Source organism: Etheostoma spectabile, chromosome 10 (assembly GCF_008692095.1).
Source record: "Etheostoma spectabile isolate EspeVRDwgs_2016 chromosome 10, UIUC_Espe_1.0, whole genome shotgun sequence".
NCBI classification, from domain to species: domain Eukaryota; kingdom Metazoa; phylum Chordata; class Actinopteri; order Perciformes; family Percidae; genus Etheostoma; species Etheostoma spectabile.
In genome coordinates this window covers 1,422,731-1,423,315 of record NC_045742.1, presented here as the reverse complement: position 1 = coordinate 1,423,315, position 585 = coordinate 1,422,731, and the positions used below count along the sequence as shown (strand labels likewise).

General features: G+C 43.4%; 2 long non-coding RNA genes across 2 annotated transcripts in view; both read right to left on the bottom strand.

Annotated features, from left to right (window-relative positions):
* The window catches only part of LOC116696805 (uncharacterized), a 451,372-nt gene that overhangs the window by 411,871 nt on the left and 38,916 nt on the right, over positions 1-585 (bottom strand). The window lies entirely within an intron of this gene.
* LOC116696807 (uncharacterized) overlaps positions 1-585 on the bottom strand; it is a 21,818-nt gene that overhangs the window by 20,150 nt on the left and 1,083 nt on the right. The gene's annotated exons all lie outside the window — the stretch shown is intronic.

Sequence of the window (585 nt, the reverse complement as noted above, 5' to 3'; positions counted from 1 at the left end):
GAAGACGTGACGGAATGGAAGTAAAGGAGAGTGATAAACAATAAGTCAATGCAAAACCATGAGGAATTACTACAGAGGAGAAACACAAAACTCAGAAATAGATAAAAATAGGTTACTGTAGTTATAGAAATAAAAAAGAGCCTATTAAATGTATGAATCCATGTGCTAAAGATGCTACATCAGAGGAGAGGTCATATGAAGATGAGGTTGCTGTAATTCACTGTAACAGTCGCAGATGAGTTATAGGAGAAGTACAGTAAATCACTATGTTGCTTCTGCTACTACTACTACACCCTCAAGTACTCAAGCGCGCTTCACGGAGAGGAGAGTGGCTCCTCGGCCGAGCAAGGGAAGCACAGAGATATTTACACACAGTCAGACAGACTTCCTGGCATTGTCAGCCGGAGAGCGTTGATGTCAGATCCACTCCTTCCTGTGCAGAGGGGAGAACGCCATGCGATGACAATGGGCCCAAAAACAGGACAAAGAGGAAATGTTTAAATTTAGGCCCCTTCTTCCACCATCTCCTCTTTCATGGCTATGGAGCTCTGGACCTGTTTGGTTTTTGAGAATTCCTTCAGTTCC